The sequence below is a fragment of the Myotis daubentonii genome, chromosome 18 (genome assembly GCF_963259705.1).
Source record: "Myotis daubentonii chromosome 18, mMyoDau2.1, whole genome shotgun sequence".
In the NCBI taxonomy this organism is placed as follows: Eukaryota; Metazoa; Chordata; class Mammalia; order Chiroptera; family Vespertilionidae; genus Myotis; species Myotis daubentonii.
In genome coordinates, this window is record NC_081857.1 from 31,437,444 (window position 1) to 31,450,481 (window position 13,038).

Consider the following 13,038-nt stretch of genomic DNA (forward strand, 5'->3'; position numbering starts at 1 on the left):
AGCCAACTTAGAAAAATTGAATCCTCTCCTGATGGGTTTCTTAGAAAGAAGGTCAAACGTTGATGGAAGTACCAGCTTGGGCATTGCACAGTTGGGTAGCAGGAAAATTTCTTGTCTACATTTTGTGGAAACACTTATTTGCTTCCTTGGCTTATGGTTTCTGCACAAGTTTGAAAATTGGAACCATCTGTAGCTCAGAGAGTGTCAAGGCAGAGAGACAAATGATTTCAACATGTCTTCAAAAGCCGTGAGCCATGGGGGTCCCTCTGCTGTCATTTTGCTAATATACAGACCCAACCAATCCCTGACTGCTCAGGTTCAGTGTGAGGCTGACAGGTGGGTGCTGGGGTGGAGAGTGGAGAGGATTGTGAGGTCAGTGCAGGCAGAAAGCAGCTTCGTGGGAGACAAAGCCAGATTTCTTCAAAAAACAAGCATCTTGCTCCCTACAACACACACCCAGGGTGGTCAAATGCAGGAGCTCAAAGGGAGCTACTCATTTGGGAAGACCTGAGAGCTAGAAAAACAGTGGAGAAATCTTCACCATCTGAGCGTCTCCCAACTCAGGACTGAAAGCAGATTGCACGGAGCCTGGAAGTCAAAAGCAATCAACCTATATGAGTGGGAAGGACACTAAAATGCCTAACTCGGGGAACGAGGTTCCAAAGAATATGCACACCCCTATTTTCACTGCAGCGTTATTTACAATAGCCAAGATCTGGAAACAGCCCAAGCACCCACCAGTAGATGAGTGGATTAAAAAAGCCGTGGTACATTTACACAATGGAATACTAATCGGCCGTTAAAAAAAGAAGGCAAACTTACCTTTTGCGACAGCATGGATGGGCCTAGAGATTATTGTGCTAAGTGAAATAAGCCAGTTCGAGAAAGACAAATACCATAGGATCTCACATGTGGCATCTAATGAGCGAAATAAACTCATGAACAAAATAGAAATAGAGGCATGGCTACATGGGACACACTGAAAGCCGTCAGAGAGGGCGCAGTTTTGGGGGGCTGGATGAAAGAAGGTGAAGGGATTAAGCAAAAAAATAATAATGACACATAGACATAGACAACAATGTGGTGATAGCCAGAGGGAAAGGGCGGTGGGGTTAGGTGGAGGTGAGCAAAGGATGAGTAAATGGGGATGGAAAGAGACTTTGCTTTGGGTGATGGGCTCATGATGCAGTGTGCAGATGATGTTGGGTTGTACACTCGAACCCTGTATGGTTTTGTGAACCAATGACACCACAATAAATTCAATTTTTTAAATGGGAACTCAGGAGCTGCTGCTAGGTTTTATTTAAGTATATTATTGGCTACCTCCTAATGTTTAGAGGAGCTAGGGACTTTTCTGGGGGCTCAGAAAATTTTCAGGAGCCAAAGAAAGTTTCAGACTGGGTATCTAAAAGAAGAGTTCCTCATTAGTTTTCAGTAAGAGGCAATTAAAGGTTTCTGTCTTCAAAATTTATTTTGTAAGAAATGCATGAGCAACAACTTCATCAGTCATCAAGACTTCTCTGGGAGTTGCTGTGTGATTTCATGGAAGACAATAATTTAGTTAAGCTTTGAATTAAATTAATATTATTTAAGAGACACGCATTAGCAAAGCTATACTTGTTTTATCTAGGTTGTTGCTACAGGGTTGAGCAGGTATAATTACACAGTAATTGAATTGATTCCATAAAGCTTCATGGAAAAATGAGTTGGATTACTTTATAGACACACTTGTTATGTGGCTTGTTCATATAATAGATTGCAAAATAAAATTTAATTAAAACTTCCTTTTTTTTCCTCTAGGATTCATTCTTTTCTAATTTAGCAGTGTTTTTATTTCATTATAGTCATGGATAATCTCCAAAACACAACTGTGGACATTAACATACTGATCCATTCTTTTTGAGGACATGAGAATTAATATCATTATTTTACAGACGAGGAGACTGAAGTATTCTCCAGAATTAAGTTTTAAAGATTTCTGGTGTAGATAAGTGGTAAGATCCTTTTGGGTCTCTTTTTTTCTTTTTTAATCCTCATCTGAGGATATGTTTTTAAATTGATTTTTAGAGAGAGAGCAGCGTCGATGTAAGAGAGAAACATCGATCTGTTGCCTCCCATACACACTCCAAGTGGGCATGGCACCCACAACCTAGGAACCTAGTTATGTGCCTTGACCAGGAATTGAACTCGCAACCTTTTGGGTGCACAGGATGACACTCCAAACAACTGAGGCACTGGGTGAGGACTGGGTCTCTTCTTACTGTTGAGCATGTACGGTAAGAGTGAGAAGTAGCAAGGAGGCTAACTCCTATGATAGTCAGGATTCATTTTTAGTGCCTTTAGTATTGCCTGGAACATAAAGGTAATAAAATCTGAAAATGTGCAAGTGCCAAGATTCAACAATTTAAAGTCATTTTATAGGAGGAAAATGATTTAACCTTCATTTAATCCAGGTAATAATTCACATTTCTAGGTTTGCATGTAAATGCATTAGTGTCTAAGCACTGTGAGTCAGGTGTGATTATGAGGCTGCCTTTCCTACGGACCCTGCTTCCTGGAGCCCCTGTTCTCGGCTTTTCCTATTCAAAGACTTTAGTCCTCTCCTAGAAAAGTCAATCTTAATTTTTTTCTGCATTGTGAACCCCTTGAAAAATCTCTATGAAAGTTATGGGTTATCTCCTCTAGAACAATGCACATTTGTACATATATATAAAATTTTGCCAACACATCCAGGCTTGAAGTGCATTTGCATGCCTGTGCCTGAACCTGAGAGAAAAAGCCTCAGGCCCTGGGCTCATTGGACAAGATGCTTCACTCCCTGTCTTCCCAGAGAAATGATACATCGCACAGTAATCATATGAACACAAATGCCCAAGAAACTAGAGATTCCTCTCACTTTAACAAGTGGCTTATTATTATTACTAGAGGCCAGGTGCACGAAAAACGTGCACTGGGGGTGAGGGGGGGATCCCTTAGCCTGACCTGCGCCCTCTCGCGGTCCAGGAGCCCTCAGGGGATGTTCAACTGACAGCTTAGGCCCACTCCCCACAGGGAAAGGCTCCTGCCACCCCTGCTGCATTCACCAGCTGTGAGCCCAGCTCAGGGCTTCTGGCTGAGCAACGCTCCCCCTGTGGAAGCACACAGACAACCAGGGGGCAGCTCCTGTGTTGAGTGTCTGCCCCCTGGTGGTCAGTGCACAGCATAGCGACCAGTCGTTCTGCCACTTGGTTGATTTGCATATTAGCCTTTTGTTATATAGGATCATTAAAGGACTAATTGATATTATTATTACTATTATATATTATCATTATTACTAAGGCACTAATTGTTATTGCTATTATTATCTTATGTCTTCCTTTATCTTTACCCAAGATGTTCTTCAATATCTGGGATAGTCCAGGAACCTCTAAAACCAGAAAGACAGACAGCTACCTTGGCTAGTTGAATTGATACCATTGGAATTGAGGAGTTTATCTCTGATTCTAAAATCTTGAAAAAGAGAGACCCTCCTGGCCCTACTTCACCTGATTCATTTGCTGTGGCTCATTGAATATTCATGGGTCTCAACATTTTCCAGCCTCCTCTGCAGCTGTCTTAGTTAGGTAGGGCCTCAAGATTGAATCCCGGAAAATGGGAAATACAAGTGTCAGTGAGGGTTACTTCTGCCCTCCCATTTTGGGAGTTGGTAGAATCACAAGATGGGAGCAGCCTAGATCCCTGAGTCACCCCAGGGAGGAGAACTGAAGTAATGAGTTGCCCACTATACAATGGACTTTACCAGAACAACAACACACCTTTATTATGCTAACCCACTAAAACTGCTTAATTTGTTAATTCAACATAGCTTAACTGTGTTAATAAATTGGTATAAAGGTTGGATTAAAAAAAGAAAATACTGCATAACACTTTCATGGTAAAGAGTGGGAGTCAGTATGGCTAACTGGATAGAGCTTGATATTGCCTACATTGTATTACAAATATAATACATAAAATGCATAGGATGGTGCCTGGCTTAGATTAGTTACTCCACAAATGGTGGCTTTTATTATTAGCTCTTAAGCTATCCTAAACTATAATATAAGTATTTTATGGGTCATGATAAAATTTGACTATACTCATGGATGACAGGCTCCCTATTCTCATTCTTTCCCAGATTTCTCACCTGAGCATATCTCTTCAAAATAGTTTGAGTCTTGGAGTCAAACATCTTTTATGAAATTGCTAGGAGTAATAACTTCCAATAAATAAGTAGTTTATTGTATTTAATCAGACAAATACTTAGTAAAAGTCCATTATTTCTTCTACATGTTAATTAACAAAATAACCGGTAACATAATATTGCCAAGTGGTAATTTAAGTGATCCAGACAATTAAAGGATATGACATATAAAATTATGCTAACTGTGTGAGACAGATAGCACATTCTGTAAAGAGAAAGGAAAGCTCTATGCAGGCTCAAGTCTCCAGTGAAAACTTCTAGCGAGGAGTGGAGTTCAGGTCTTGTCTTGAAGCTTGGGTAGGATGTGGAAAAATGAAGGAGAGGAAGGAAGTCACTCCAAGTGGACAACAGAATGATCAAGGTACTGATCAAAAGACAGTATTAGGTTCAATCCTATAAAATTGCTGGGGAGGGTACAGGTAAAAAAATTTAATATTGGCAATTTTGTATTCAGACTAATAAAAGTGGCATTTGTGGACTGATAGCCTGAAAGTTTCAACTGTATTGATGAGGTTGTTTTGTTTTGTTTTTACACTAAGTGGGAGGTACATAGGTTCCTTATATTACTCCTTATTTCTGTAGTTCTTACATATTCATAATCATCTGTAAGAAATCATTTTTTAAAAAGCAAAAAAAAAAAGAGTTAAGTTTCATCAAATAATTTAAACAACCCATTCGAGTAACACTCATTCTCGTTAGGAAAGTAATGCTTGGTTTTCTCAGCATTCTCAGACTTTCACCCTTTTCCCCAGCAACCATATGACAAGACAGGGTCCAGAGCCCCCAAGTGCAGGATTCTTTGACTCCTCTGGCCTTTGGGGCAATGCGCTTCTCTACCTACCTGGCCACGGCTTGCCCTGCTGGTATTTGCAGCTGAAGTTTGTGGGTCAAGACTGTGTGGATATAACTTGTGAGTTGGCCTCCCTCAGGTCATTCAGGCCTCATGGCTCTCCCTCAAACTCCTGTTAGCTTTCTGGCTCTGCAGATCTCATTATGGTGTCTAAAAGGCCCATTTGACCTTGACCCGGGGAAGGTGGTGTGCGTGGTTCACTCTGCAGTCCTCACTACTGTGTGACTCCCCCAGCAAGCTCCTCAGCCAGACATTCAGCCACTGTGGCCCTCACTGACAGCACCGTGGGAGAGCCAGACCTCAGGCCTCCTGCCTCACTACAGTTCGCTTGTACTTTTATGCCAGAGGTGGATGCAGAGCATCCTGTGCCTCCTCACAGGAGCCCAAACGGGAGTAGGTCCCCACTACCCCTTAGCTGATGCCTGTCATCATCTCTAGACAGAAGCCCGGAGAGGAGAAATCAGGACCCACATATAACAGTTCTCCCTCTCCCCCTTTCTCTCTCCCCCTTCTTCCCATTACCTCCAGGACCAGAAAACACAGGCTTCCCCATCTTCCTCCACTCCCCGTCCCTCTCCCTGGCAGCAGCAGGCACTGAGGCCCTGCAGCCTCATCAAATAAGAACTTTCTGAGTTAAGTCCTCCAAACTGGACTCTTGAGGGAGTTACAGAAATGTTTTTAAATCTGAAAAGGAATTTCGGAAATCTTCTTTCAAGCCACTAACCTGGCTTAGGAAATTCTTGTCTTGCTGTAAAATCCTATTTTGAATGCCAGAAGCTAAATATCTCAGTCTCTCTCTCCCCTGCCCACACACCCCCTCCCCCCACCCGCCATCCATTCCTTCTGTAACAAATCCTTATCTCCCTCAGGCAGGTGGAAGCCAAGGGCCAGCTAAGGATAAAGTCATATTTAGAAAGGAAAACATGAAAGCATGCCATTTTACAAAATATTACCTTTCTAATTGCATTAAAATTTGCCCCATCCCCTGTTCTTCCTTCCATAGAACTCCAACAACCGCCCACGGCCCCCCGTGGGTCAAACTCCAAGATTTATTGCCAGGTTGATATACTCAACATGCAGAACAACTAGCTGAACAGCAGCCCTGACCCGTGATGAACACTCCGAGGAAATTAAACCAGTTGAGTAAGTTCTCGGTGTTTGCTTTTGCTCTCTCCCAGGGCACAGGTGTGTACAGCTTTGTGGTCATTTTACCTTCCTCCTCAGTCCACCTTTGCAAAGGCCCCCTCCTGCCCAGTAGGGCAATCTGTGGAGTGTGCCTGGTGCACCGCCAGTTAGCAAGGCATGACTTCAAGGAACGGAAACCATCTCATTGATATCGCAACTGCCTTTTAGGCAGGGGGTCTTTGGGGGGGGGGAAATGCTCAGGCCTAATATTCAGGGAGCGAGTGAACACCGTGAGGGGAGCCTGGCAGCCGATGAAGAGTCCCGCCAGGCATTCACTAGCCATTATTGAACCTCATCTAAGCTCAGTTTCTTCAGGTATGAGATAGAACTATTAGGAGACTTCACTGACCTAATTAATGCGTGTAAGATGCCCTCGCACAGAAAAGTGTTGCGTAAATATTATTATTCACAGTTGATTCATAAAACTGTGAATAATAACTATATTATTGTTTGTGTTGGGCCTGTGGCCCACTATTGACAATGAGGAATAGTTCCCCTGCTATTAGCAGCAGCCTCACCCACACATACACTTGGGCCTTCTGATCTGGATGTCGAACTAATGAAAATCACAAGAGTGAAGTTAACGTGGGCAATTGGAGCACCGCGGGAATACAGATAGAAAATTCAGTCAAAGATGGCAGCCCTGGTTAGCAGGAAAGAGAGCTTCCCCGACGGACAAGGGACAAAGTAAAATTCAAGCATTTCAGGCTTTCTTGGTATCTCTACAGGAGGATAAACATTTTAAAATAAGGGAAAAGAGAAAAATAAATTTTACAGTTTGACCCTTGAAAACACAAGTTAGAACTATGCGGGTCCACTGATAAGCAGATTTTTTTTTTTTTTTTTCAAGAAATGTACAAGTTGGCCCGCAGTATTTGAGGGTTTCTCATCTGTGGGTTCAACCAACTCCGGATCCAAAACAGTATCTTCTCGGTTGAGAATCTGACTGTGCGTGTTGTTCTATGCCACTTTATTAAAGGGACTCAAGCATATGCAGGTTTTGGTATCCACAGGGGTCCCGGAACCAACTCCCCAGGATACCAATGACCCTTGGGGAGTCAAAAGGTAGGCATGAGTTTTCCACTGAACAGGGTTGGCGCTCCTAACCTCTCCATTGTTCAAGGGCCAACTAAATACAAATAAAGTAGATCCATGGGAATGCTAGATTACATGATATTTCAGGGACCCAGGCTTCCTGGGACTGCACTGGAGACAGCTCTTTTGGACACATTTGGAATATGCCGGTGGCCCCAGGGATCCGGGGTAGAACAGGAGCCACTGAAAAAAAAGGGGAGTTTGAAAGATTTGCTGTCATACTTTAAGCTATAGCTTTATTAAAATAATAGCTTTAAAGAGATAAACCATTCACTAATCATTACTAGCAGATGTTGGGATGGGAAGATGATAAGCAAAAAAGATAATTAAAGCCTGCACTGTTTTTAAAATGAAATACTAAGTATAGAGGAATAAATTAGATGACTCTTCAAACCTTTCCAAACCTAAAATAATTCCACTGTTTAGTGTAGTGGTTCTCAAACATTTTTTTTTTTTTTTACAGCAACCCACAGTAAGAAATATATTCTACATCTCAACTCGGTACATGCAAACACTCATATTCTCTCCCGACACAGAGAGAATATTCATGAAAGAATATTCTTTACTATGTAATATTTTTCTATCCTTTTATCTGACTCCCTTTTCCTTCCTTCCTTCCATTTTTCCTCCTTCCCTCCCTCTCTGCCTCCCTCCCTCCCTCTCCCTCCAGGTCCTTGTCAAGCTGATGTTGCATCCACAATTTGAAAAATACAGGTCTAGGGGTTGTCCTAAGTATTAAATATTTCTGTAGCTAGTTGACCTATTCTGAAAACGGACAGAATTCAGCAAACTACCCAAAAAGCTACTTCCTAGGTTTGGCTTGTGCCTGCAGGATTTAAGAAGTCATTTCCAGGGGACCTGGTTTGCCGAGAGCTGAGCACAGGATTGGGGATCTGGGGGAGGAAGGGACAGATAACGCGAGAATCAGTAGAACAAACCATTTCTGAAGACAAGAACCATTTTCTTATTGCAATCTTCTACATTAAAAAATTTTTAAATCTCCATCTTAAATATTTAGCATCACCATACCCCTTTTACAGTTACCCCAACAAAAAAGAACTCTAGTTGGGGGAGCCCGACTATTCATCTGCACGGAAGACAGAGCGCTCCTACCAGCCAGCTCCCCCGGGCTCCCCGGGGCTCCCCCAGCGCCCGGCCCCCCTCCGCCTTGGGTAACTTTTCCCTCCAGTTTGGTGGAAGGTTACGTTAGAAGAAAATAGTCCCTACAGGCTGGAAACTTTTTGGGGGGGGGGGCGGGGAAGAGGGCGTTTGACGTGTGGGCGGGTGGGCAGTCCAGGCCGGGACTGCGGCGGCTGCGGTGGCCCGGGGCAGGGCGGCGCGTGGGTGTGGAGGCGCGGGGCGGCGGGGCGGGAAGAGAGGCAGGAGGAGGTGGAGGAGGAGAAAGCCCTGGAGCCCTGGGAAGAGCCCTGTCGGCCTGCGCTCCTCTGTTGTGCGCCCGCCGCCCGGGAGGGGGCGCTGGCGGCCGGGGAGTTGAGGATGGGGCTGAGGTCTCCTGAACCCAGGAGCGCGGGCTTGGGTGGTCTAGACCAGAGCCTCCTTTTCTCATTGATAACTTCTTTTGTCCTCATGATCTATTGGGCTCAGACTGCGTTAAGGGAGCCATATTAAGAGTGCAGAAAATGAGGTGACCTGGAGGAAAATTAAAGTGCGATCAAAAGAAAGAGACAATTTGGCCGACTTTTTCAATCTGAAATGCATTGAGATGTCAATGACATCTTGCAAGGCCCAAAGATCAGACTCCCGGGCTCTGTCATCTGCCAGACTCTTAGAATAAGGGTTTGGTGTGATGATAATTTTGCCAAGTGGAGGTCGATTCCCCAAAACATCACCTTGGTAAGTAGTGAACATTTCCATGGTGATGACTTGGAGTTTTTGTGTCACTTCAATTCTAATACATATTTCTCCTTCAAGTGGGTAAAATTATACCTAGCTCAGTCCAGGTTTCATTCCGATTATCATTTTTTTAAAAATCTCAATGGTGGGTAATTTACCTGGTTTCTGCCTATTCAGATTTAGGGATATTTGCTTTCTTGCTACATGCATGGTAAGTATCTGTTGCCATGCTGATCTTAGTGCAGAGAGAAAGCAGCCTGTCTCCCTCTCTCTCCTGATGGGCACCCTGGACAAACATTTGGGGAGGGCTTAGTTTAGGATGCTGTTGGGTACTATAGATTAAACAATCGGTCATACTGGTTAATTTAATCAGAAACAGCATTTAGGATGTCATACAGAAATCTTTGTGAAATGTAAACTGTGAGGACCTATTGTGTTCTTCAGTGAAACGGAGTTAATCTCCTTGCCGTATTGTGCATTTTAAAGGCTCTAGGATATAAACTAATAACCTTAAATAATAGTTATTAACATTATTCATCTTGATATCCTCCAAAGTGCTTTCCACATGGCAAACACTCAATAAATACTAGTTGAATGAATGAACATGCCACATCCCATACTGTACACAGGGAAAATACCAGGATGGGGATCCTGTGGCACAATGACTTCATCTCATCAATAAAGCTGAGTGTGGAGTTCTCTATCCTACGGCCCTTTCACCAGATGTAGGCTGGCTCTCTTGACCTTGGAATGTGGACACTTACAATTTAAGGGGTGTGTGTGTGTGTGGGGGGAGTGTGCTTAATTTAACTGGTAGGGCCTAACCTCTTGTCAATATGGAACTTGAGAAGTTTGTTTAAATGTGGAAAGCTAAGCTCACTTGACACTGATTAGGGGAAAAAAGGTTTCTACACATTATTCAAGTTACTCCCGTCTAAAGCGATTAGTGGGCCCCAGCTTCCATGACATCATTCCGTAGGAGAGTGTGGGGGGAGGGAGCTCCAAGTCGTATTATTTGATGGAGGAATTAAGATTGAATTTCCTTCGTGTTTCTGCCCCTAACCATGTTTGGTTTTTAGTATGTTTGGGAAAAGCAAAAGCAGAACATGAAGATCTAGTTTATTTTAATGCTGCCAGACTGTTAAACGGTGAAAACTTTTTGAAGAAATTTACTGAGCTGTTTCCTTAGATTAAAGACTTCAGTGAATTAATTAAAAGGGTTCTGAGAGATTCAACATGCAGACCCCTACGGGCTCATAAAATTGTTCTTTCTGACTGATGTGAGGGGACAGCTGAGCACAGTGCATGTAAGGCTGCAAGGGGATAAAACAAGAGGAGTGCTGATGTGTCTAAAGACATGCCAGTGTTCAACTGCAACTGGCTGTGACCAGCCCAATTTCCCTTCCTCGAGCACCCGAGCTCAATGGAAGTACAGACTTCGGCAAGGCGCCGAACTATTTGGGGAAAGCAAAGTCACAACTTCAGAAGAGCTCCACAGAGTTTGAGGTGTAGGCGTTATGTTTTATGTTTAGTTGTTGCTAAGAACTCACACCTTAAGATGGTCATCAATTACGGAGCCATATCTATGCCCCTCAGTCTCCAGAGCAATGGACTGAGCTGAAAGTGGACTATGTCTATCTACTCTCTAATCTTTTGTGTTTCCTTACACACAGAATATATATATATATATATATATATATATATATATATATATATATATATATATATACTATTCCTGCACAGAGGCCTGGTGCACAAATTCGTGCATGGGTGGGGTCCCTTGTCCTGGCGATCAGGGCCGATGTGGGGGGGAGGGGTGATGGCTGGCCCGGGGGAGGGACCATGGGAGGTTGGCCAGCCACGGGAGGTTGGCTGTGGGAGCACACTGACCACCAGGGGCAGCTCCTGTGTTGAGCATCTGCCCCTTGGTGGTCAGTGAACATCATAGCAACCAGTCGACCGGTTGTTCAGTTGCTTAGGCTTTTATACATATAGATTTTTCTTATATATTTATATTGATTTCAGAGAGGAGGAAGAGGGGGAGAGAGAGAGAGAAACATCAGTGATGAGAAAGAATCATTGATTGACTGCCTCTTGCATGGCCCCTAGTGGGGATTGAGCCCACAACCCAGGCATGTGCCCTTGACCGGAATCGAAGCTGGACCCCTCAGTCTACAGGCCAACACTCTATCCACTGAGCCAAACCAGCTAGGGCGAGCCCTTATATTTTTGATAGTAGTGATGTGCCTAGCTGAAAACCACATCTCTTACGCTCCACTGTGGATGGGAGAAGCAATGAGCTATGGGTGGGAACATTTAGACAGGGCTTCTTGGGAAGCTCTAGGAAAGGGCTGGGAGGTGTCCCCTTTTATTTTTGCCTCACCCTCTTTCTGCTGCCTAGAATATGGATACGGCATCTGCAGCTGCAAACCCTGTTATCAGGAGGCAACCTTGAAGATGGAAGCATGAGCTAAGGATAGCAAACCAGAGATCTAGAAGAAGCCTGAGTCCCTAATAGGATGGAGCTGCCAAACCAGTCCTGTTTAGCCCATTCCTGTTTAGCCCATTTTGAACTTCTTCCAGGTAAAAAGGAAATTTTAACTTCTTTAAGTCACTCTTATGTGGGTATTCTGTTTTATGTAGGCTTCATATAGCAGATATTTTACTTTTTAAAAAAATCTTCATGAAAGCCCGGCCTGTGTTGCTCAGTGGTTAAAGTATTGACCCTTGAACCAAGAGGTCATTGGTTCCATTCTCAGTCACCGGTACATGCCCGGCTTGCGGGATCGATCCCCAGTAGGGGGTGTGCAGGAGGCGGTGGATTGATGTTTTTCTCTCATCAATGTTTCTATCTCTCTATCCTTCTTCCTTCCTCTCTCTAAAATCAATAAAAATATTTTTAAAAAATCTCCATGACAATGCTGTAATTGTAAAGGTTGGCCAGATTGCTCCATGCTAAGCTATGTGTCATTAGGAAAGTAACCTTACCTCTGTGTGCCTCAAGTCCCTCCTTTATAAAATGAAGACAATAATAGGACATCCTCATAGAGTTTAAAGATTGGACAAGTTCAGATAGATATAAAGTACCGTGTAGGACTGTGCTTGGCATATAGCCAGTGCTCACTGTTAGCCATTCCTGTATTAGCAATAGCATAATTAAATTCAAAGGCCTCGTTGTAGCTCAGTAACTTGGTTAAGGTGCACAGTGAGTGGTAGAGCCAAGATTCTGACCCAGGCCCACATGAATCCTGAAATGGTGATTTTCCTCACTGCACCCTGGAAGGACCCAGTGTGCATAGGCTACAGGGTGGAGAGGCCAGAGGTTGGCTGGGTGAGTGAAGTCATGCCTTTAGCTGTCCTGTGACTCAGTGAATCTTCCCAATGGGGTCGAGATCCATCTCATCCTCTTTTTTATTTTTCAATATTATTCAACATTATAAGTTTATATTCTATATTATTTTGTATTAGTTTCAGGTGTACAGCATAGTGGTTAGACAGTCATACCATCTCATCTCTCCCTTTTGTGACCACAAGACTCACTGTGAGCTCTTGGCAAGGATTGAGCTTGCCCACCGAGGGGAGGAAGATGGGGTCTTCAAGGAGGAGGGAGGCAGCTCACACGTTCAAGGGAACCATGCTTACTTAGCTCAATGCCTACATTCCCAGTCTCAAGTCCATTCCCAGAGCTAGGAGTGTCAGCCTCCCATAAAAAAATAAGCCCAGAAAAGCAATGAATAAGACTTCCTTAAGCATGAGATGGGGCTCTCAAGATAAGAAATGGGAGAGATAGTCCCCTCCCTCAAGGAACTTGTCGGATAATTCACTGGAGCAATCA